Below are 26,182 nucleotides of genomic sequence, written 5' to 3'. Positions count from 1 at the left end.
CAGACTGGCTTTGAATCAAGTTTTGAAAGCAATGTGCTGACTATTCCCCAGAGTGACGCAGAATGGGGAGGTATGTGATGAAAGTTACGACGATTTGTTGGAAATTAATAAACATGTAAGTGTAACATGATGGCTTGCATTCCTGTAACAGTACATTTAAACAAGCAGTCCTGGAGAGGAAAAAAAAAAGGGCAATTAAAAGGTTAAGTAGTAAAATTTTGGACTCTCAATCATATCTGAAGCACTCTTTCAGCTAACAGCCAAAACTTTCTCTTAGCATTAAACTCACATACTTCAACAAATCTTCTGAAAAATTACTGTCTACTAAGAGACTTAAGAGAGTCTGAGGGATAAGTCTTTCGCTCGACATCACCAAAAATAATTCAGGTCCAGTACCATCTGATTGGAAGTTACAGACAGAAGTTCCTCACAGTAAATTCACTTTTCATCTCAGACAACAGCAACTGCATTCAGACATACGTTACAGAGTAAGTGAACTTCTGTAACAGCTCAAGACCTACAGAGACACTTAGACATACACCTTGTTTTACAGATTAATCTGAAAATAATACTCCTTTTCTTGTCAATATAGTAGCACCTTTTTTTCTTCATATTATAAAAATAAGAAACAGAATTACTAAACTACTCAGCTATCATCTAACCCAAGCAGTGCATTTCATCAAAAATAACCCCCAAAGTTTTTCAGTAATATTTGCACAGTCTGCCACAACTTAAAATTAGTGCTGAATAAACACATGATCCCGTTCTCTAGTCTGGCATTTCTCTTTCAGAATACTTATGGCTGTTAAGAAAGCAATCCACAAAGAAGCTTGCAATATGCTGCACTGTGTAATTTATTTTCAAGCCTCTACTAATTAAGACTTAAATCCTGAATATCACACATTGTGTATTCAAAGTTCTCCTAAGTTCTGTTAGATGAAAATAGATCAGTTGAATCAAACTCCACACACCTACAGAAGGAAAAATTTTAAAGTAGGACCAAAAAAATTCACCCTCAGCAGCACAATTTCCATCTTTAGAAAAATACTGCAGAACTGTCAAACTGTTGCCTAACGGTCGCTCTTTGGCTGCAAAAACTAAATAGGATCAGCCTATCTGTTAAGATTGCTGCTATGACAACAACTCTAGCAACTAGCTATTTTACTTAGCCAGCTAAAAATAAATCTTTTAGCATTAAATGTATCGTAAATAGATAACATAACAAGCATGTAAAACCCAATCATTTTAGGCTAAAAGGCAGAAAATTCATATACTAAATGCTGTTCTTTCAATGAAAATTAAGAGAAATTGAAGAATGTAAAAAAAAAAGTGGTAAGTTAAAAAAGAAGTTCAATCGCTTATGTAAATTGTTTATCCATGTCCTCTGTATATTCAGTATAGTTCAAGATGGTTTTTCTAAAATTGTAAGAAAACAAGGTTAAAAGACACAGAGTGAAGAAAGAAATCAATATCAAAAAGATAGCGGCTATTCTTAACTAGATTAGCTGTCTCCTGTTCATCTGTCTGTGCTTTTAAACAATTTAAGTTAAAAGAAATCTGCCACCCTCCCACCCCACCCCAAATAATCAAATTATTTTGTTTTATAATACTCCCACCCCTGCTCACATCTCTACAGTTTAAGATGAAACAGAATACTGCAAATGAGTAATCTACAAAATCAATTGAAGCAAAAAGTCACAAGCTTGCTTTAGAATACAACTCAACTTTCTTAAAAGCAAGTTAGATCTTGTTTGTGGTCCAGATGCTTTAGGAAAGTCAACCAGAATTTCGGCTGCAGAATCAACCTGTCACTTCTCTTCTCTGGTATGTCCTCCTAGATACAAGAAACCCCCTTCCTTATCCCAAGACATAAATGTAGAGTCTTCCCCTTCCTCCATACCCTCTCCTGTTGTTATTATTATTCTGCTCCTCCCATCATTTTACTCTGTTCCCTACTTGCTTCTCTCCTTTATTCTCCTCATCCTCAAGTACTCCACTCTCCATCTTTAACCCTATTCTCTCTCACCACACACTCTGTCCCTCTTATGCCCCCAGCCAGACCTCCTTCAGTCCATACTGAACCTCTGTCTATCTCCTTTAACTTTGCTTTGATATTCTAACAAACTGCACACAGAAACAAAAAGATGCCTTCAGCGTTTTCTTTCTGCAAGATTATAACCTGCTTTTTCTATAATAGAAAACTGGAAAGAATGATCCTGCACAATACACACACAGAGTAACTGACAACATTCCTGACAAAGCTGCAGGAGTGAGCAACATTAGATATCCCAATTCTCTCCTCAGTGTCTTTTCTTCCACTTACCTCCCTTCTTGCTACTAAGACAGGAGTAACTCACGTGCCCAGACCCTTAGCAATGGGTTCTGTAACTTCTCTAAAGCAGCTTTAAACAGCCTAGCAAATGAGGGTGTAAAAACTAGTGCACGACACACAACAGGGAACTGGTTGTCATCACCTGTAATACACGTCAGAGTCCATCTCTAAAAGGCTACCTGCTCTTTTAACAGTGTTCATAGGTATGACATGAAATGAGTTAAAAAGAAAGCAGCAGGCATCGGTAGGTCAAAAACTAGACTGCTGACACTTCAAGTCTTCCCAAATTGTCAGAACAGCTTATTATTAGTTTACCATCCTACCATCGAAAGCGCGGTGGACAGAATGAATGCATCCAGCTTACGTTGCTTTGCCCTAGCAGTTCTCTAGCTGACAGGTCCCATTCCTGCTCTCCCACCCCGGGCCAGCTCAGGCTCCACCTAAAGCAAGAAGGTCACGCTGGGCACATAGCATCAGTTTTTCCCAAAACTTACAAACCTGTCCCAACTTCTTGTAATACTGACTCCCCAAATCAATGAACAGCAGTTTTGAGTGGCAATACACTACCTCTGCAGAGCAAACCGTGCAGAAAAGGCAGCGGCATACAATGGGCCTTAGCTATTGCAAAATACCCTTCCGTATTTCCAGCTATTTCCCAAGTAGCTTTTGAAACACAATTTTTATTTAATTGTACATGAGAGGAGAACACCTTTTCAAAGAAGTTTTCCATTAGGGTACTTAAGGAGTCTTGCCTCTCACGCTCACACTAAATATATCAAAGCACTTTCAGAACAGAGCTGTTGTGAGTTACAAGCTTGTAAGCCAAAGACCTCCTACCTTTCGCAGTCTGCGAACCACATTCACCACCAAGGTTGATGGGAAAAGATGAACTAGGTAACACTAACAAGACAGTGGGAGGCTTAGCAGGTTAAAAGATCATAAGGAAGACGTTGCCACACCATACGTGTTCACAAGTAACTCGAAGAAGCAGATTCTTAAGGTAGTCTTAAAGCAAATACACCAGCTATGGATCTCTGCAAGTGTTTCATCATGTACAAATTGGTAGCATTAGGAAAGCAGAAGTTTCCCAACACAAATCTATTTCCCCACTTATTAAAGTAAGCTTTTGTGTAAAGCAGACATAACATTTAGACATGTCAGAAACAAGAGGAGAAAGTATTTTATTTTCTAATATGTTATCATCATTACTGACAGTCTTTGGAGAGGTATGCTTCACTCTCCAATGTGAAACCAAGTCTAATTCTTCAGAAAGAACTTTAATCTGTCTACACAGATTAAGGCGTTTGTTGCGCAGCTCTAAATATGCCTACCTACAGAATACAGATATATGTGGGAAATTCTTACTCCATGCATAAGTTTGTCACCATAATCTGCTTTGTTCCCAAGAAGCAGCATTTGTGCTCCAGAAGTGTTACTGCGGCTCAAACTATTCCTTACAAGGCAGTACTTAAGTGGACTTGAAAGAAGGTGAACTCCAGGCACAAGGAGACATTGAGGAGTCCCACTTGTGGTTGCTGAATTTTGAAGTAGGATTTCCATGAGAAATTGAGAAACGTATTCCAGAGATAACCTTCGTACAACCACCACAGCAGTTACTTCGGCAGGACAAGCTGCTAGCCCGAAAGTCAAGAGGCAAAATTTCACAATGCTGTGAGATGCCTGGTAGCAGAGTATCTGTAATTATCAATACTTTCCCTCCTGTTACAATTTGATGTTTCTATGTTTAAACTTGCTTTGAGTTAAAACTAGATATTATGAGATAAACTAATACATCCTTTCAAGTCCCATCCCTTTTTCCTGGTCATGCTTCTACACACTGGTGGGGGAAGCAAGTAGGAGAAAGCAACAAATGAGGGTCCACCTGCCCAGAGCCTTAGGAACCTGTGACAGCCTTCGCAATAAAACCTTCTTGAATTATTAATCCCTTACAGACACATGAACCAAACTGAAGAGCCCGATTTAAAGTTTGCAGTGTTCATTAGTTTAACAGCAGAACAGGGGAAAGAAAAAAAACACAGCCCAAAACAAAAGAGTCAGAGACCTTCAACTGAAAATTTGGAGACATGAAGTGCAAATGCCCTCACTGCGCCACAGATCAAATTCTTAAGGGAGATTTAAACATTTCCTCACATATTCAGAGTTCCTGGTCTTAATATGCAGATCTTTGGTACAGTCAATCCTCTCTCAATTTTTGCCTCTGCTATTCACCTTGCCACATCTAGACCATAGCCTAGGCAGACCTTTATTTTTTATTGTTATCCACTTGTGCTGCAACCCATTCTTGTCCAAACGTAATGCAGACACAGCAGCACATGTTGAGTGATGAACAGCACGCTTCCCCCAGCCTACTTTTTGTTGAAAGAAAAAAAGGACAGACAATCACAAAGGTCACACAACCACTGCTTCTTTCTTCGCTGAAGGCAGAGACCCTATGGCTAGTCCAACAGTAGCATACCTTCTGCCTCGTGGGAGGAGAAAGCCAGTATTAAGCCACCGCTGACAAGGTTTATTACTTGAGTACTCTTTGCACCGCAACAGTAACAAATATAGGTCAAATCTGCTTTACAACATTTCTATCATTTCTCATGCTACATTTAATTCAAGATTCACTGTACTGCTTTCCTAAGGCAGGTATGCCACAGACCCATCATCCATTAGTATAGCGGCTGGAATATTTCATAAATTTAAATACTTAAACCTTCAAAGCCATGTTCTTTGGTTTCAAGAAACAAAAAGAGGGAATTGATTCTACAGTTCTCCATGATATGGCATATAAATCACTCCTCCACCTGCTCACAGGATGATTCAGAGTTACTCTGAGTCAGCGCACATTTCTGACACATCAGCTATAAAAAAAAAGAAATCAAGAATTGTTCACTCCCTGCAACCAAGTCTTAATTATGATATTGTCCAATTAGAAATGTCAATTATTTTTTAAAAAGTATATTCCATAAATACTGTAACTTTTGTTTCCAGTCCCACCAAGGTCTGGGGTACTAGTAAAGGTTTTACTAGTACTAGCCAAACTGCACTAGTTACAGAATTTTGTGGCTTAGTAAGTGTTCAGAAAGCCATCTTTAAAAAAAAAAGCCAAGTACAGGTAACTCTTTAACTGGGTTATTCTAAACGTTTGTTTAGACAGCAGCAGGCAAAGGCAGTTCAGTATCTCAGCTCTGTTCAGCAGCAAACATTGAGTCTCCGGCGCTTGCCCGACACTGGTGTATGTGCTGGCTCCCATACTGCCAGCGGGTGCGGCACAGAGAAGGGGCCTACGCAGCTTTCCAAGTCTGAACAGGACGCCTGGCTCTGACCACCCCAGCACAAGCTTGGAGACACCGATACCACAATATATAATTAAAGATGAAATAGCTTAAATTGTTAAATCACATCACAGTACTCAAACTGAGTGCAAGTAAAAAGACACCATTATAACGATGCGAGCAGCTTGCTGTCCTTCCTAGATTACATTAACCCACAGCTAATTCAGACGAATCCTACTTCTCCCTATATGTGAAAAAACTGTGAAAGAGGGAAAAACGAAAGTACTGAACATGCTACAAAAGATGCCAGAGAGCAACTGGAGGAAATTTTTTTTCTTCCAAACCGATAAACCTTTTCCATTACACCTTATTCAAGATGCTGCATCACAGCAAGGGCACAAACTACTGTCTTTCAATAAGGCAAAGTAACATGTACATTAAACTCATCTGTTTAAGCCTCAGAACCATTTCATCTTAATTTAACCTCGATTTTGTAAAAATATTAGTTGCACAGTACCTACTGCCAGAGAAAGAATGACTAAATATTTTCTGCAATTCAAATACTGAAGGCAATTTTTCTCCCCTTTATTTTTTCAGGTCCCCCCCCCCCCCCTTTCTTCACGGAAGACACACTAGCAACCACACAAGGGAAACAAGACTTGAGTGTTTTTGAGGACAATATCAGAATAATTTGAATGGACTGGTTAATTAGTACTTTTTGGTCTAAAAGTTTTAAAAGCACACTAATCCCATTCCTTTTTCAGTTGTGTTATTTGGTTGTGACAAATTATCTCAATTTCCTCATCTGGCAATGACAAGCCACTGCTAAATGTTCTGTGGTACTCCGATGCCAGGCTGACAAAGTCTCTGGAGGCTGAGGAGAATGGGAGTCTATCCTAATTAATTAAGCAGCCTGAGCTACCTTCTGCAGGAGTGACGGCTTGCACAACAGCAGTGTGGCTAACCCACCAGGAGCCAAAGCACAGTTGGCCAAATATTTTGACTGGACCAGGATCCCCATCCAGAGAAACAATAATGGTAGAATTGAGTTTAAAAAAAAAAAAAAAAAAAAAAAAAAAAGAGAGAGAGAGAAAAAAGAGACCAATTACATTGTTTCCAGTTCCAATAACATGCAGCATAAGCCTGAAAGGGCCACAGCTCTTTTGAAATAACACTATCCATTCTGCTGAAGGATGAAAAATTTGGGTTAAGTTATCCCAGAAACTTTCACAGAGCAGGTAATATCCCAGTGTCCAGTGACTTACAAAGCAATAGCCAGAACATTCCCTCTCCTCGTCCAAACTGCACCAGAAAATGGGAATGGATATCGCCGAGCCATTCTAGAGCAGAGTGAGAAGTTACGTTAACGAGTCATTTGCCTGGCAGTACTGTTCCAGCCCTGAATTGGCAGGGGTTCATTCCCTATCACTGTTAAGGAAAATATAGGTAACACTTCACTAAGCAGCAGTTGGAAAAAGATACAGTATGAAATAAGGAGACTCATTGATCTGAACTGAAAGAAACAACCTTGAAACAGCTTTGAGTCCAAAAAAAAAAAAAAAAAAGACGGCAAACAGGTTCCAAATAAAAAGCTTTAAATATGCTTCTATACATACTGTCATATAATATAGAAGGGTTCTTACGACTCCACATGCTTTTCTGAATTCTGAAGTGCATTAATTTAGAGAATAGTGTTAAAGACCATTTTCCACTGTGCCCAAACATACTAGAGATGCTCTGAGACCAGTAAAGGGAGAGAGAGAAGAAAACAAAACAAAACAAATCACTGAAAGTTTTTTCAGAAAAGACAACTTCCTTTTTCCCCCTTCCTTATCCACAAATACTCGATTAATACATAGAAAGACTGATTAGGAGTCAGAAAAGCCTTTCTGGAGCCTTTCTTCTAGAACTAACCACATCTCCTGAGAACAGATACTTTAGTTCCCATCTACTAAACTTGATCTAGTAGTTGCTAACACTATATGCTGTTACACACTAGGATCACCCTATCCTAGAGCGACCTTTCCCATTCTTAAGTGAGCTACTTCAAGTAAGCCATTTTTTCCCAAGGATTCCGAACAAGAATAATGACTTGCTTTTAATGTGGTTTTCCATTCAATACGATCAAAGCTCCAGTGAGGCTCTGCACTAAACGGCAGGATGGAAAACATCAGTAAACTCATCTTATTTGTCCCCTTCCTACTGGAAGGGACTGGTTTAAACTGTTCTGCTTCATCTCATACAATTTGCACCTAATGTATTTTTCTAAACTGAGACAGGTGACTTCATGTTGATGAGGAGCACTCACATTGTTCCACAAGCTCAGCTGTAGGTGGAAGCATCTCCAAACGAGGAGTAGTGACACACATGTACAGCAACTGCAGCTGTTTGTGCAGTAGTCCTGTGTTCCTGCTCTAAAACAACTAGACTACGCAGCTGGAGAGTTACTCCTACAGACAATCTGTACCATCTTAAGCTTGGAGCGTCTGTACCCTGAAGGGAATCACGGTTAAAGCTCCAACACACTGAAGTTCAGGGATTACACACATGGACAATACTCGGAAGAGAGACAAAACATTTTTCTGAATCAACTCTGCAATAAAGACATGTTCTTAAATGAAAACAATGTTGTAGCCAAAGTCTGCGCAAGCTCCAAAACCACAGCTTTGGTTCAAGTGCTCTTCTCAAGAGAGCAGTGCAAATCAATCTAAAACTAGAGAACTTCAATGAAATTAAGAATTCTATTTGGGGTGAAACGAGATCTGACTAGTTATCATTTCACCTCTACATACAGATTTTTTCCTGCTCTCCTTACTCTGGATGATATATTATGCCAAGAGGTGGACATTAAATGAGATTTTTTTTTATTGTCTTTTTTTTAAAAAAAAAAACCACAACTTTTTTCCAATTAATGTTTCACAGAGAATTCGACAGCAGATACAAGGCTGAAATAATACTTCAGAGGAAAAAAAAAAAGTTGCACAATTTAAAAGACAGCACAAGCTAGAGGAGAAAATAGGACGATGCTCTAAAGATGTAATTTTGGTTTTCCCATATATAGTCGCAGTAGTAAAAGCTGTATTTCAACAAGAACAAAGCAATTCTCTAGAATACCAATGACTATGCTGAAATTGCTTATTTGCTTCTCCTTTGGTATGTGCTTATCCCCACCACTAGCATTTACAAATCTAAATGATTTCTCAAGTACTCTATAAAAGACGCATTTAAGAGCCTGTTGTGTTTTTAAATCATTTTAAAAAGGATCTTGTTCAAATTAAATTGCATGTCCTTCTACAGTAAGATTCTTTTAGAAGTAGAAAGCCTATATGTCTTGTGAAAACATGTCAGGTGCATAAGGTTCAAATGTATGTCTCCTTCCCCGAATATATATGATGCGTGGATATGTTCTGTGTGTTGATTTTTATCTATTTCCTGCAATGCACCACTGCAGTAGCGAACTTCACACGAGAACAAGGGGCTTGCCAATACCGCAGTAGTGTATTCTAAGATCTAGTACAAAAATCTATTACTTTACCTCGCCATTCCCCCATGTCAGCAAATAGTGGAAATGTTTTTAAACGTCCTATTAGGTAATGTATTGATCTACTCTGTGAGCACATGACTTGGGAAGCAATCCAAGGAGCAAGCTGAACAGACAAACCTGCCTGATGCTGTGCAGAGAGTCTTATTAAACCCTGCCCATGCCGCAGAGATTGTATTTTGCCATGCATAAAACTAAGAAATATGATTCTTCATATGAAAACAGGTATGCTCTTGGGAAGTTTCCCATACTACTTTGATGGAAATACTCTAGAGATCATCCTTTCAGAAAGGAAAGAAAAAAGAAACTTCAGGATACACAGGATCAAAGCCCTAACAAGTCCTACAGCCTCATTTAGAAAAGCACAGATATGTCAGCTATCTTTTCCTTAACTACTCTAAGATGTCCATAAAAATATGTGAACTTAATTAGTCCACATCAAAGTCAAAGCAATTCCACTAGTAGGAAAGATGGATGGGATGATGCTACAGCACAGATTCTCTGCGGCGTGACTTATTTATGAGACAAATACTCTCAGCAGAAAAGGAGACTAGTAGAAAATGAGCAACAACAGAGTGACAGAGTGGATCTATTAGCGACTATTTGTTTTTTTTTAAAAAAAAAGAAGCCACACTAAATAGGGTAGATCCATTGTTGAGCCCAACCAAAAAGCATTAGTCTGGTAGAGAACATTTCTGCTTTTAAAAGCTTTCAATGAGTTATGCACCATTCTGACAAGAGTTTAAGAGTTATTATACACGACATTTTTATATTTACTGTATCAAAGCAAGCCAACTGGTAGCACAGAAATTAACCCCACTGCTTACAACTTTTCTGACAATTGTGGGTTTCAATGATGATACATGTAACAAACAAATCAGGCATAAAAGCCAAACTCACTTCTTGCAACAAGAAATAAAACTTCTTTTGTCTAATGGGAGCTGAGGACAAATTCTAGCCCCCTCACAGTGCCTACAAGAAAAACCACTAGAGCAATAAAAAATAAACTTCCCTTTTGGTTTTACAAGAGCTATACAGAACATTACTGCTTTTTCTTCCAAAGACCAATTGGCCCAAAGCACCACAAACCATTCCCAAGAAACACATTCCCCCTTAAAAACACGCCAGAAACATGAGCTAACACAGAAAAGAGCATTAATCTGTACACACTAAATAGTCTTCATCACAGAAAAAGTGCATCCTCTAAAACCACACATTGAGTCCTCTGGTGAAAATAAGACAGAACATTCAGAGGGTCTCAAACACCAGTGCTTCACTAGCATGCAGCATAAAATGAAACTATAAGGGACAAACTAGAAATTTTGCTTGTCTAGTCCCACTTACGATACGAAGACATCAGCATCTGAGGACGTATTTATGCTCACCTAGCTGTATATGTACAGGAATACTCTAAGCCAACTAGCATATTACTCCCTAGAAACACCCAGCGAATGAAAGCTAATGCTCAGTATGCTTGCACAGAACACGCTTTGGCATCTAGTAAGCTGGAGCTTACTATTTCCTCATACCTCAGTACAAAACAAATTAATAATTCATTTTACCAGGGCAAAATAAGATGTCTTCCATTCACTGGAAAACTTTCATGCAAATTCACAAACCTAAATTATGGAGATAAGACAGAGGTAGTCAGCACTGCAATTCACTCTTTGGAAGATTTAATATTTAGACGGATATTCTGAACCCTACAGACAAGCAAGTCAGCCTAGAAAAACTGTTATTAAAGCAGTATGAACACAAAATACCTGCAGGAAGAGAAAAGGAGTTTTGATTTCTCACATTAAAACTGGTAAAATGAATGAAAACATCTTCAAAAAACCACAACTGGGAAATAATTATTCTCGTGCCAAAAATGTATTCCTTTATCCATTTAAAGAGTTTGCAAGTTGCTGTGGTCTCACAGAATAATCACTAATTGCAATGTGTGTAGGAAGCGGGTCATACCTTCCTAGTGAAGAGCTTCTGTCTTTTTACATAGGATGTATGGCCATTTATTATGTTTTAATGCTTCATGCTGCACCTGGAACATTAACTTGTTTTGCAGAGCAAGTGCATTTTATCTGCCCCCCAAAGGAACGAACTGGGAGGACAGGTATAGTTAAATTATTACTACCTCTCAAGATCTGGGCACATCAAATTCTAGCTGCTGTTGTTAAGGATGGCTGAGGGAAAGGATGGTTTCCAAGTAGATAAATTTGGAATCACCTAAATGGAATCAAGAAGGAGCCAAAAAACCCTCCAACCTGGCCCTCCCCCCCACAACAAAGAACACCCCAAAAGCCAACACAAAAAATACTTCACAATTACGTTTTCAGCTTGGCACTTAAGACTCAGTTCTTGGAGCTGACTCTAGAGCATCTTGTCCACAGGTTAAGGCAAAGAAAAAACAACACAATGCTGCCATAACAAATACTTTCTTTTCTGTAAAAAAATGGAAGTACAAAGTTTCAGCCACCTGCTCCTTTTGCCCCTGCCCCCAAGATACTAGCAAGCACTTTGTTAATTATCTCTTAATTATCTTCCACTAAGGAAAGAGCATTTTAAGTTTATTACATTTGAAGTATCTCTAACCTAGCTAGTTGTGTTTAAACCGAACTAGTGTAACACAATCTTTGTATTTTCTGGTTGAAATCTCTGTTCCTCCCATACTATCGAACTTCAAATACACATCGGCAGCAAATTCATAAAAGCAAGGACACCATTTCTTGACAGCTTCAGAGCGCTATTGAGAAGCTGGGACAGCGATCCCTAGACAGGTTTAATACTGTAAAGGTCACAGTGGCTGTGATGAATTTCCATCACTGATGTCCGGACTATTTAAAAAAAAAAAAACAGAACAAAACAAAACAAAGTTTCAGTTACAATGCTGAAACCTTCTCCTCAGAAGTGAAGGATGTCAACCTCATAAGAGTTCTCATTTTTTTCGTCATTTTAGTTTGTTGACTACAGCTAAAGAGAGCTCCTTCTCATACTCCGAGTTTTTTTTTCCAGCAATATCCAACCACTCAATGATACATTTTTTTTAATGTACCAAACAATACCATTAAGTAAAATCCACATATTCCCTTCTCACAGATGCCTGTAAGCCATTAACAGATTACATCTCGTGTATTAGTGTCCTTGCTTTGTTCAGACAAAACATAAACAGACAAACTTCTGAACTGAGATTTTTAAATCAAGTCTAGAGAAATTCATCCTGGTACTTTTATTAGTCTATTTTGTACATTACTAAAAGGGGTCCTATTAGGAAAAAAAAGGTGTTTTTTAATTTAGTCATATGCCAAAGTTTGCCTTTTTTTGATAGCGTAACTACAAATGCAATTATTTGAGTCTGTTCGAGGTCTCACCATCAGTAGCTTTAACTTCTGGAAATTTACTTTGATTCTGATCAGACACAGTTTAATAAACATGAGGCAAACCTGGAAGTGAATGGAGTTGACATCCAGGCCCTAAATCTGTCCACTGACATTTGTGTAGAGAGAAAAAAAAAAAAAGGTCTAGAGCCTCACTGCAATGCAATTCTCTGCAGAGCAACATGGAAAATCATCACATAGATTCAAATCTGCATTTTGACCCAGCTCAGACTGCTTGCCTACAACAAATACGAGAACAGGAGAGCACTTACTTGCAGGTCAGAAGCCACTCAACCCAGCAGCAAAGGGAGAAGCTTCTACTCACAGCAGTTTTAAACTACATGAATTCACTAGAAGAAAATAGTCTGTCCTTACTACTGTGAGAATAAATATCTAAACAGGGTAAAAGATGGTATTTTTGCTGTTGTTGTTGTTGTTTATTGTTGTTGTAGGTTTTTTATTTAACTCCCAAGCAGCTGTTGCATCTTCTTAAAAAAAATCTCGTCTGGCACTTAACAGCAGAATGGGAAGTGGCCAGAGCTTTGTATATTTGACTGGTGCCATATGAAAAACTTTCATATTGAGCAATAAAGCCAAAGAAGAGGCAAGCCTACATCTTGCATCCATGCTTACGATTGCATTGAGTGTGGCAACTGCAGCTGTAAACCAGGGTCAGGCATGGACATCTGGAGGAGAAGAAAAGAAAGGCAGGCACACACCCCAAGCTGACAGCGACAGGGGCTGGGGAGGTGAGGGGAACTGTGCCAGAGCCCAAGCTCTTGCTGCCACCCACAAGCCCAGAGAGGAAGAACAGAAGCAATACTGACTGAAAGAGCACTGAAGATGATATACCACGAGCCACGCAGCTAAGGCTCTGCATTCTTCCAAGGCCGAAACCCACATTACAATCATGTATTTATTACACCTACCAGCCACAGTGCGTCTGTCTCTGTCCACAGCTAAGGACATACGATCCAATGGTCTCAAAACCATGAGCAATCACAGAAGATGCAAAGAAGCATCCCTTTTCCCATTGGCCAATGTTTTCGTAGCCAGAAAACATCTCCATCACTAACAAAACCCGAGACACAAGAACAAAAGGGTGCATATGAAAAAAAACCGTATTTAAAGCTCCACAAATACATGAACAATGTTACAGCAACAATTCCAGTGTCATTGCTGTAGCCTTGTAAATACTGATTCATAACTACTTTGAAATAGACATGCTTCATCTTCTGACATTTATTCTGCTCATTCACAATTTGGACCAAAACTGAAAGACACATAGCTGAATTTCAGAAAGTACTTGGAACTTTTACCAACTTCAGAAGCAGCTGCAAGACTGCAGCAACCCTGAAAATTAACCCATCAGCAGACTCCAGCTAAGTGCCACGTGCTGGCAGCATGTGTAATCTCCTACAGCAAAAGATATGAAGATTCGACAAGAACACTTTCTGTGCTGGACAGCCAGACCCTGCTCTCTTCGTCTTCTGTATTTACGAGAGCAAGTGCTAAACCCTTAACTCCACACAAACATTCCCTTCAACAAAGGCTGATAAGTTTTAGTTTAGCACCATTTACATGCCACCAGTATTATTTCCACATCATCTTTTTACTAGGCTGCTTGATTACATAATGCTGCACATGGAAAACAAAAATTAGTAGATTATAGTGTTTGGTTTCATTTATGGACATTGTGCTTGGTTTGTCATTTAATGCAAAAAGTGTTAGTTGAATTTAAAGCATGGATATAAAAATTGGCTAAGACAAAACAAATACAGGCTGCAGCAGCCAGCTGGGCTCAATGGCTAGCAAAGCTTATTAGGCAAAGCACATGCTTTCTAGCTAGAACACACCTCTGCATTGCAAAAAGAAACCCCAGCAGGACAGCAAGCTTTCGCAACACGAGGATAAGACAAGCAAGCAGAAAAATTCCCAGACTGTTAATTACAGTGAAGGCCTATTGCATAATATCAACAACAGATCTTTCTTCCCATTTTCCTTGCTCTTTAAAGGACAAAATAGAACAAAAACAAGGCATCTCCACTTTTGACATTTTACTAGCCACGTGTTAAAGTCAAGCCTGTCTCTAGAAAAGCTTCACCTACCCTCTACCATTCCAAAGGAAGATGCTGGAAGGGCTGCAGAACAAAGGGCGAAAACACAATTAAGTGCAGTTAACATCACTTTCAGGACCTAAAACATCCCCTACTTCCTTCATGTCAAGCATGAAAGCGTACCCAGAGCCATAACCATTATACAATCAGTCTGTGTGAACGTCAGTTTCTTTCTCAATTCATTAGGTTTCATAAAATTCTAATACCCCTACGGAAATATGAAAGATGGAAAGGAAGAAGACTTTTCAGCCAAAGTGCTACCCAATCCTGGCAAGGTACTAACCAATGCACCGCAATGCTACCAAACACGGTAAATACTAAGCCTCCTTTTAAGTAGCTTCAGAAGAGAGTGAAAAGTGTAAAAAAAAAAAAACAAACCACCCAAAAAACCCCCAAAACAACAAAAAAACCCAAAAACAACAACAACAAAAAACCACAACAAAAAAACAAAAAAAAACCCACCAAAAAACCCCGAAACCCAAACCACCCCAACAACCACACGTATCAAAACAAACAAAAAAACATAACACCGCCACACCACTTTTATGGGGTAAAGACTGATCTTACAAAGCAACTGGGGAGTTACGAGCAGAATTTCTGGTAGCCAGCTCCAAACAGTCGTTAGCAACCTTTCGAAATGAACACAGCTTTCAACTCAATAATTGAAAAGCTGTGGCTAACAACTTTTAAAAAATCCTGAAAGTATTCCAGTTCTTGAAACTATTCCAAGTTATGCAGAACAGGAACCATGAAGACAGAATGCTTTCGACGCAATGCCGTTGTTTCATTCCACGATGCATCTTTTTGACAATACTTCAGAACTCATAATACGCACGTTGCTTCACATTCTCACAACTGAACGCTCTTTAAATTAAAATACTGGAACTCAAGTTAAGAGACAGCAAAGAAAAATGTTTAAAGGTGCTGAAGAACACCTTAAAACTATATATAAAAAAAAAGCTTATACATATCAGCACAAAGACCTGATTTTAAAAAGAAACACAAATGGATTCACCTTCAGCAGTTTTAACAACTGCCATTATACATGTCAGATCAGTGGAAGTATTAAAAACAATACTCTCACCTTTCAGATGCCGTACTAGCCATTATGCCTGTACCCTGTAAGCAAGAAAAAGTAACATGCTACATAATACATAACATTTTCCACTTCTTTTTGGTGAAGACATTAAGATTTCTATTAAAGATTTAATATTGTCCATTGTCAGAGAGCTAGAAGGAACAGTACTTTGATGCAGAAGACAATTTGCCTGTCAAAGGTAATGAATTACTCCAGTTCTTCTTTGATTAATCACACAGAAATTAAGAATGCAGAGAAAAGGTTCTCTAAGAGCATGGAAATTTCTCTGAAAGTTTGCAGGCAAGTTCAAGTGTTTCTCATCAGTACTGCGTACCCATGCCTGGGCATTTCTTTCTCAGTAGTGAAATAATTTTTGGAATTCAAGTGTCAGAAGACTTAATCAGAGGAGGATTTCCTGGCATCCCGTTTCTGATAATCAAGTGATAGCAGTGGTAACTGATGACAGAAGTGCGGGAACATATGAATATACGAGGAGAAACTGAGGGAGCTGGGCTTGTTCAGCCTGAAGAAGAGAAGGCTGAGAGGGGACCTTAGAAATGCCTACAAATATCTGCAGGGTGGGTGTCAGGAGGATGGGGCCAGACACTTTTCAGTGGAGCCAAGCAACAGGACAAGGGGCAACGGGCACAAACTGAAGCACAGGAAGTTCCGTCTGAACATGAGGAAGAACTTCTTCCCTCTGAGGGTGACGGAGCCCTGGCCCAGGCTGCCCAGGGAGGCTGTGGAGTCTCCTTCTCTGGAGATATTCCAGACCCGCCTGGACGCGGTGCTGTGCAGCCTGCTCTGGGTGACCCTGCTTGGGCAGGGGGTTGGACTGGGTGACCCACAGAGGTCCCTGCCAACCCCTGCCACACTGTGATTCTGTGAACAGTACTACCTACATGTGTTTAGCCCAAGATCTGCATTAGGACTCCCCAATTCCCCAATCCCAGGCAAAAACTTACCTCCTAAGAGAAATACAGAAAATATTTGTCAGATACATTCATACTCCACATAACCCTTTGGACAAGTGTTTCTGCACAGCAAACTCATCACTACAGTTTTGCTAGAGAAAAGTAAAATAAATGATGACACTAAAAGAGACAGGAGAAAAAAAATTCACATAGTGGACGGGTCAGGAATGCTATGAAGAATGTGGGAAACCAGAAGTCCAGTGAATGCAACAACTTCTTAGGCATCACTATTGCAGGCAACTCCTTTAGCACTTGGTACAAGAAACATGAATTATATATAAACGCTGTTCTGTGCAATGTCCAACTACTAGAACATTTAAATATGCAAGCATTTAGTGCAGCTAAGAGTTAATGTCACCATTCATGTAAAGATTCGTCTTCAGTTTTATGTAAAAGATGTACAGTTTGCCCTCCAAACGTTAAACTAGTTTATTAAAACAAAGACAGTAACCCCCCAAATAACATCCATGGCAAGAAGTAAACAGGAGTAGCTATTTGTACACATTGCTTCAAATTCTGTAAGCCAGCTCAGTTTTTATGTTTCAAAAAAAACCAAAACGTTATTTTCCTGTCTATATCTTGCAAAATAGGAGCATTGCAAATACAATCAACATTGTTTCAGCCACTTCATTCATGTCTCCCTTCTCCTCCACTGGCTCTTGGGAAACTTTGGCTTTTGAACAGAACTGTACCATATATGAATCTTCCTTGTCAAATGAAACCACAACTTACGTACATATACACACGCATACACGTTAAAAACGTGTAACCATTCTACTTTGAAGAGGAAAAAAAAAGGACTCTGAATCTCAATTTCCTGTAAAGATAGTTTCCAAAGGTACATTATATACTCAAGTATATATTGAGCTCCAGGAAGCCACTGCAAATTTTCTATCCAAAAATAGTATCTGAACACAGGTATAGTTTGTATGATGGGAGAAGATACATTTTTTGTAGAGGCCCTGCTCTATTTATGTCTACTTATATTAACGCCATAGACATTCAGTAGTTAGCATCACACACTTGGACAGAAGCATATCGGTTTCAGCAAGAGCAGAGAGACCTTTAAAAAAAGATAAATGTACAAGGAGAAACTGAAAGACATTCACCAGTTACAGAGAGCATTCTGGAGCACATGCACCTGACAAATTAGTAGCATGTAGCATTGTAGTAGTAACAGTGCCTGCAGAAGATGCATGAAAGAAGGGAACAACATAGTCTGCTTATGCATTGCAGGTGACTGCCAGCAACTACTCGTGCACATGCCATTGGTTCGTTCAGACAAGACAGTCAGAACTACAGTGACTGTCACATTTGTCAAGCATAAAAAGACAGAACTTAGATTCTACCTGACATTAGCAAATACTGGGCCCACAGAATGTCCATTAACACTAATAATTAAGGTAAGTACTGTTTCATTTACAAATAGAGCATCTGTATATTAAAGCTGCAGACTGCTTTCAGAAACACATTACTCGGATATAATTTACAGTTTATTTTATCAGCAGAGTTTAAAGGTAGTTGGGTGCACATGCATTTTCATGTAAAGCAGAACACAGAAAAGACAACTTCAGTTGTATAAATGTAATAATCACGTGATTTAAATAACTTCTTTGCAAAGCAAAAGCCAGAGATCTGAGGACTCCCAAGTGAAAAAAATACACAACTCAAAATTGGAAAATGCATTGGTGGAACAAATTGCTTTTTAACTCCTATAGCAAACACAATTGAGCTATTCGTAGACAGCAACTGTGACAAAATCAAATCATCTTTTTGGCCATCCAAACAGACTGAGTGTCACTGACATCTGCAAAGCCAGACTGGGCTGTAGTCAGTGACCTCGTAATTCTGTGTAATGGAATCTCACCTTAACATGGCTGCCACGATTCACACAAGCTGCAAGAAAAGAAAGTCTCCTCTTTGCCAGCTAAACTCTCATAGTCTGTGTAATGATGAAGCAGAACTCACTGCTCCTCAGGACACCTGCTCGAGGACAGAAGAGCTCACTCAGAGCTGTGAAGGAAATACCTGCCTGAGTCTGAAAATACGACAGGAAAGCAGTATCCAAAAAGCCTTCCAAGTACAGCTTCGGATTTGACACAATGCTCCAGAACCGATGGGAAAAGAAGGCTCCAGCATTCCTGTACTCGCAAAAAGTAGCCTTGTCTATGGCAGAAACTACTGATGTCTTGACGATAATCCTAGAATACGGGGCTTGTGCATGTGTGGAGTTAGTTATACCAGTATCAGTGTAACTATTCCGTATACCAATGTGAAACTTCCTGCAGTATGAGATTTTATTAAAAGATTGAATTAAAAACCAGAAACAAAGCTAGATCACCAGATCTTTTAAATTCTCAAAAAAAAACCAAACCCCACCCAAAAGCATTACTGATAAAAAAGCAGTAGCTGCAAAGCCTCACAATCCACTGTGCAAACAAGTTACTCTGTTACTTGCTTTAGAATATAAACTGGTCATCTGAAACAGCAGGGCTTTTACAGTTCATACAAAAATTATTCCTGGACTAGCTCCACACTTCTCCCTAAGACGTAGCTCTTTGAACATCAGAAGTTCAAACTCTCAGGTCAACATATAAATGAAAGAGGTAAAGCAAAATCCTGTTTCTTTGCAAGGGGGGTTTGGGGGGGGGGGGGGGTGCAAGGTAAAGAGGAAAAGAAGGCAGTCCTATACAGATGAATTCCAGTTACCCAAGACTGCTGGGCAAGCAGATAATGGGTTGAAATAACCAGAACTCCATTTACTGATAAGAAATCATTCTGTAGTTCTTCAGAGAAGGGATTATTTACCAGTCAGGATTTGCAAGCATTACAAGATGGTGAGCTGCAACACCTTAAAATACAGATTTGCTATGTTTGATAAATACTCAAAATACAGCCCATCCTCACATCCATTACACTGCACGTACAGTATAAAACAGGAGTTTGGAGAATTTACAAATTCTCCATTATACAACAAATTCTCTATTATTTTAGCCACAAATTAATTTAAAAAGTGGGTCCTGTCATATTTTATATATGGCTCAGACTTCACTTCTAATTGTTATAATAATGATTTTGTGAACTTAACATTGAGTAAAATATTACAAGAATATACCTGGAAAGACTGCCCTCTTCTGTTTTGGGTTTTTTTTGGGGGGGCGGGTTTGTTGTGTGTTTTTTTTTTTCCTAACACGTTTTTGAAAGAGACTAAAGAGCAGCGCTTTGCAGCAGTGACAATCTTTCAAAAGCAGCCACTATTGCCATCATTCTTCAACCAGACTATTGGGGAGGGAGCAGAGGAATGGTGTTTGCATTTACAAGAACACTATTGTCTCCATTCACCTGTTCTTTGCGGCAGTTTCAGCTTTCCTTATTTACAGCAAAAGAAGATACTCTCTCTCCTTGGGCAGCTAGATTCTGCTTGTACTGAGGAAAAAAAAAAAGTCAGCACCAGCAGCTATTTCAAGGGACAGCAGTTCTTTATACCACAGGTTTTATGCAGCTTTTTTGCTGCCAAGTATTCTCTTAGAAAACGAGCAAAAAATTCAGAGTAACCATTAATACTGTGCGTAATTAAAAAACTACTAAATTCCTCTTTTAATCAAACAAGAGGAGACAGGAACACCAACAGCCATGCACATCCAAAGAAATTACCAAAAGATATAAAGGCGGAGGGGGGAAGTTGCGCATGTGGTCTACCTGTGTTGCTCTGACAAAACACAGCAGACCTTGAATAGTCGTTAATTGATTGCTAAATTAGTGAACCTGATCCTTAAAAAGGTAGAGAAAAAACAGATTCCGCACTCTACTGGATACCACACACCTTGAATTATCTTGTATTACCATTCTCCACTTTTCCTTCCCAAGGTTAAACAAATTATCATTGACTATATATGTATTTTTGTTAACATATATATATATACACAAAAAAACTAATTAAAGTCAAAAATCCATGACAATGATATTCTGTGCAATCAAGTATTTAAAAAAATCAAGATTCAAAATAAGACTTTAGAAAGTTCAGATTCAGAAACACATTTATACTTGCCAAAAAAGCCCCTGAGCTCTACCCAACAGTAACATCACAAAAAAGAAGTGTTCTTACATGCTTCTAAACACCAAAAGATTTTCTCGTCCCACAGTTCTGGTCTCTCATGATACAAGATAAAATTCAATAGAAGTCTTCCATGAGACACAGAGATCGTAATGAGAAATTAATTTTCAAACTATTTACAATAATTCTCTGCTTTTTTAGTAAAACAATATTGATGAAGTCACTGTATGATTAATCTAATACAACAGAACAGTGACTGTTCAGCACACCAGTACTTAACAATGGAATGCAGACTGACTGGAACAACTTCAGTGACGTTTTTCTTCTTTTATGGTGAAGATAATCCCATAGAGAAGGGGAAAGGCTTTACCAAGAGTAACTACTAAACCAGCCTTTACACACTTTTTTTTTTAATTAAATACCCACATACCTACAAACACCAATGCAATGCGAGACACTGCCCGATAGACAAGACAGAATAGTCCAAAAACTTTAATGAAGCACGAGCTTAAGAAAGAACCAACCACGCATTTCAAACACAGAGACTGCTAGCAAAACTAATAAAATACATGCTTTGCTGATCATACATGAATTACAGTTACAGTTTTATTGCTCTGAATTTTGTTCAAATATACCCCAGTGTACCTTGACACAAATCTATGCTTCAAAAATCAAGGGAGTAATTAGAAAAGCTGTAGAAGATCAGTACACTGACTGGTATTTCTCTAATTTCTCCTAAGAAATTATTAACAGACATTAGATACCACAAGCACTGCTTTTCAGGGACATATATACTCATTTAGTTTTCCAATGAATAAAAAAAGTTATCATTTCTAACTGGCTTCCCAGCAGCCAATATAATGGTAATTCAAGTTTCTCTCCAAAAAACAAGGAATAGTGGTAGAAACACAAAATCTTGTATGCTACCACAGCACAAGAGTGACAGGTTCGGTTTTTCAGACAGATAGAAAAATTTTATTTTGTTAAGTGGTTTTAAATTTGAATTTCAACACAAGCATGCATCAATGGAAAAAGCTGAGTTATGTTTAACACGCAACTACACAGACTTTGCACAGAATTTAAGCATTTAAAAGAAAGACGAAAAGGTAAGAAGGCCATTCATACGAAAAAGCTGTGTTCATACACACAGGCAGCCTAAGTCTACACAGTAACTTCTGCTGACATCATAACGTCCTTTGGGGAAATCAAACCTGGCCAACAGTGCCTGCTCCAAGGCCTCACGTGAGCAATCTCCTATGAGAGAACACATTGCGGGGATGTACAGAATCAGCTGTATCACCAAAACCCGCTCGGACAGAATCAAGCCAAAATCGTACTTCCCCTCTGAGATAGAGGGATATTTACACCTGAACAGCACTCTGGCTTCTTCTCTGCTGCTCAGGTAGCTAGTTGCTAGAGTTACTTCCCCGGTGTAACCTCGCTGCTTACACCACGGGTTCCCTGGACCATCCATTCTTACAACGCTCTTCCCCCAACATCTCCCCACCCCAAACAACACACTTTGCTTCCAACTCTTCTACCTTCCTCCACTTGGCATTAGATGCTGGTCGGGCTTCCATCTATCATTATTTTCAGTTTACTTACTTTCCATACAGAAACTGAAAAGTTTTTTTGTTAAAGATTTATATAAAGTGGATTTAAGTGGAAGACTGAGCTGCAGAGAAGCCTGAACAAGCCAGAGGACAGATGGCACGGGTTTTGCGTGTCCTGCCTTCCCTGCTGAATTTCAGTTCTGTCCCCAAATCAGCACGAACTGTCTGCTGGTATCCGCAGCTTCCCCTTAAGCAGGGAATCCATCTGATGCAATCTCAGAAGTTAACACATTGCATTCCAACAAGGAAACGTCATCAAAAGGTAGGACTCCACAAGCTCTGCCCCAAAGCTGCAAATGACTGAGGTCTGAAATCAATCAGTTCAAGCAACAGATAAGCTTAATACTTCCTGTCTCCCAACTGAACAATTGAATTTGGGAGGGGGTGACAGCTGCTTTGGACTTGAAGATCTGAAACTGCTGTCTCACTGGGAAAGAGAGAACTAAGGTATTCATCATTACGTGCTTTCCTTGTTCCTCCCCATACTACAGGAACATTAACAGTCTTCAGAAACTCTTCATTATTTATTGCTCCCAACATACTAACAAATATTCTTCAGCAGATGAGGTGTACTTTCTGGTATGCTCTTCCACTGATCTAGCTCGTCTCTGTTTCCAAAACTAAGATAGACTTACCAGCACTTTCTGCTGATTAGGGCATTAGCTGGTATTCTAACAGCTCATTACAGCTCCAGACTCCTTACTCAAGTTAACGCAACAGCAGAAGTTTGCACATGCTTTTGGTATTGGTTAAAAAAAAAAAAAAAGTTGCTATTAAGAGATAGCCACAGTACAATATGAATTTTGGTAAGAACAGAGAACTCATCTTGCAATTTGTTCTGAGCAAATCTCCGTCCCTGCGCTCACATAAATGGTACCTCTAATAAATTCAATACCTGTAACGCACACGGCAACACAGGTTCAGCCTCAGTCTCTGATTTACTCCGATGTGTCAGTGGAGGCCAGAAATACGACACAGAACTCAACCTTTCTCTACTCAGCTCCCAAGAGCTGTACAGGCTACCCCAGCAGCATGATAAAGTTGTCTGGGCTCTTAAAGCCCCTGCATACAGAAAAATGAAAGGCTAATACGTACACACAAACCGCAGCATTGGGATGGGGGTGACAAGGGAAAACACAGGAGTGTGGGAGAAAGTGAGTTACTGAGTCTTTTGCCTGAGCAAAAACCAGAACTGCCTTGGCATACTTTACTTGAAAAACCAGTTAAGAGCTTGAAGCAAAACCAGGGGATTCTTGAGCAAAGTATTACAATTGCAAATCACCAATAATCTCACACAGAGTAGAGCAAAAGTATTACCCGAGATCCCATATAGATTTCTAGTTCTGATCTCTTGCTTTGTTTCTATGGTTATAAACATGTGTAGTGTTTTGTGGACAAATACACAGTCTTCACGCTTTACAGTGGGATTAAAAAAAAGAATTTGAGAGTACAGCCTCAGCCCTTCTTGAGAGCACCTCCAGTTGCTTAAAAGCTAACCCTGCCAAGTAAAGAGGTGGTTTACTCAGGTCTGAAAAAAGTCCTTCCTAGATCTGATTTTCAAGCTAGTGTTTCCTATAATCTGGTAGTGCAAATAATCAAGGTACAAAGAGTGAAAAGCAGGGGAGGCTGCAGGACACACAGTTTGGGTGATGCTACAGCAAACTTTCCTACACCGCATTTTTGCCTGGATCTTGACCCGTGGGAACACTTTCATAATAATGTAACTTCTATGGCAACTTCTCTTAAAATATAAGAGAGAATAAACTTACTGGTGACACAATGCCTAGCCACTGGACATTGTGAGATTTATGCTGGAAATAAACTTGCTAATATGCTTTCCCCAATATATGTCTGACTAAACAATCAGTAAATCTCACTTCCCTGGTAATCAAAACACCACCATGCACAAAATGTAGTTTCCTCAGAAGCAATGCACTAAATAACTTGCGTTTTCCTACAGCATGTATACGAGGGCAAATGTTGAGTTGTCTGGGGGGACCTCAGATCCTGTACCAAAAAGCCACCAATCCTTCAGAGCTCTACAATATCTCAGCGACTGAGCAGCTACTGATGTAGGGGCTTGTAGAAGCCTTACAAGGAGTAGATGTGACCAAGTGTCAGTGGTGACCTGCGCTTTGGCTTACATTGAGTGCAAATAACAGGATTTTGCAGGCTACAGCCGTAAGTTTCAGTAGCAGGATATGTATCCTTGGGAATTTACAGAACAGCACAAAGATTCCAAGAGAGGTAAAATTAGAACCACCTAACCTAGCTAAAGTAGTCATAAGTAAATCAAATAGCATCTTACAGGCCAGTGCCTAGATAATGTTAATCATTAGCAAATGAGAGTTCACAAAGTTTCCTTCTTCTGAAAGATCCTAAGGACAAAGATGGCAGGAGAAGTTACCAGTTCTCCAGAATCAAGCCAATCTAGTCATTAGCACGTGTTCTTAAAGAACACATCAAACTCCCACAACACTTAACTACTGCAGAACACACAACAAGAACAGCAAGGGGGACACTGTTTACTTCCTTTTTCAATTCCCCTCACCCTACCTTAATAGCCTTCCTTCCCTTTTAACCTAAACACAAAATGGAACTTCCCTAGAAGCAAAACCAGAGAAATGAGCCATGATCAGAAGTTCGTCTACCTCGTTACTAGTGTTCCACAGGAATGTGGAGCACTATACGATAGTTTTTCCTCCCTGAAGTCAGAACAGTCATAAAAAAGGGGGAGGGGAGGTTGACTGCACCAGTTCTACAGCATCTGGCTATGCAATAAGACTCTTGAAATAATTTTCTCTAGTGTAGCATATAGCCAACAAATCTGGCAAGAAGCAACTTTAAGCATGTGTTGCTGTGACAGCAGTGAATTATCACCCCAGTTTGCAGCAAGATTAACACTTACAACCTTGGCATGAAGAGCAGTCTGCTCAGATAGTGTGCCAGGAGTAGTGCTCCACGACCAGACTCGAAAGGGTGGACTCACGTTAAGAAACTTCAGAGCACAGAAATGCAGACATTTGCCTAAACTGTAAACAAACAGATAATTTCTAGGGAAAAAGGCAGTGTACAGCCAAAAAAGTAGGAACACCAAGTGAAAATCAAGGTATGGAAGGGGAAGAAAAAAAAAAAAAAAAAACAAAAAAAAAAACCAGCAACTGAAATCAAGGTACTGCCTATGATGGAGGATGTGCTCCGAAGAACAGTTACAGAACAAAAATAAAAATTAGAAAACAGCCCAGCACATTTCTCCTGCTTAAGACAAAATCATTAAAGTATCAAGTCAAACCAACCTGACATGAAGTAAGAAAATTGTATGGGGAAAAAAAAAAAAACCAACCACCAAGTCCAACTTAGGACATTAGTCATGCTGAGCTACAGAGTTTGTCAAGTCTTTTGTGTCTTCCAACACTACATGCCATTACCTGTCAGTCAAGTGCAGATTCAAAACCAGCTTTGGTGTCACTGGAAGGTCAGACACGACATTACATCAAAACCAACTCTACTAAGGAGTCCTGCCTGGCAGATTCACGGTCATCCATTCCACTTTTCCAGCTAACTGACCAGAAAGAGAAGACACCTGACAACAAAGTTCCTTACCACAAGTTTCTTAAAAACTACAGAGGAAATGAAGAAAGCCATGAAGCTGAAGAAAACAAAACATGGTGGAATCTCCTTCGTTCTTGAACACTCACCATATTTAGACCTTCTGCTTTGCGGAACCGACAGGACTGTAAAGCGTAACTTCTGCTCTTTGATCTGGTTTGCTAGGAGTTTTTCTATAAAGGCAGTTAGGAGACCCCACCAACCATCAGCTT

The 26,182-nt window shown here is 39.4% G+C and overlaps 1 protein-coding gene across 5 annotated transcripts in view; it reads right to left on the bottom strand.

The window, feature by feature from the left end:
* USP22 (ubiquitin specific peptidase 22) overlaps positions 1–26,182 on the bottom strand; it is a 113,554-nt gene that overhangs the window by 73,212 nt on the left and 14,160 nt on the right. The gene's annotated exons all lie outside the window — the stretch shown is intronic.

Source organism: Opisthocomus hoazin, chromosome 15 (genome assembly GCF_030867145.1).
Source record: "Opisthocomus hoazin isolate bOpiHoa1 chromosome 15, bOpiHoa1.hap1, whole genome shotgun sequence".
In the NCBI taxonomy this organism is placed as follows: domain Eukaryota; kingdom Metazoa; phylum Chordata; class Aves; order Opisthocomiformes; family Opisthocomidae; genus Opisthocomus; species Opisthocomus hoazin.
Note: the sequence above shows the minus strand (reverse complement) of the source record. Positions and strands in the feature narration are given on the sequence as shown.